The sequence below is a fragment of the Tupaia chinensis genome, unplaced genomic scaffold (genome assembly GCF_000334495.1).
Source record: "Tupaia chinensis unplaced genomic scaffold, TupChi_1.0 Scaffold000394_1, whole genome shotgun sequence".
Lineage (NCBI taxonomy): Eukaryota > Metazoa > Chordata > Mammalia > Scandentia > Tupaiidae > Tupaia > Tupaia belangeri.
In genome coordinates this window covers 1,731,454-1,731,683 of record NW_006159896.1, presented here as the reverse complement: position 1 = coordinate 1,731,683, position 230 = coordinate 1,731,454, and positions in this window count along the sequence as shown.

The window sequence follows — 230 nt, the reverse complement described above, 5'->3', positions numbered from 1 at the left end:
GGGAGGCAGAGGCAGCTCGGGGCGCTGGGATTGGTGCGCCGTGTAGCCGGGCCCGCCTCCTCGGGCGGGGCGGGGCGAGGGCTAGGGAGAGGGGCCCCGGGAAGGCAGTGGGAGGTCTCGGGGCGGGGAGCCGGGGCCGGCAGGGTAGGGAGGAGAGCGCGAGCAGAAGAAAAGAAGAAACAATGACGAGGAGAAACAATATGAAAACTGGCTGGCACGGCCTTCCGATG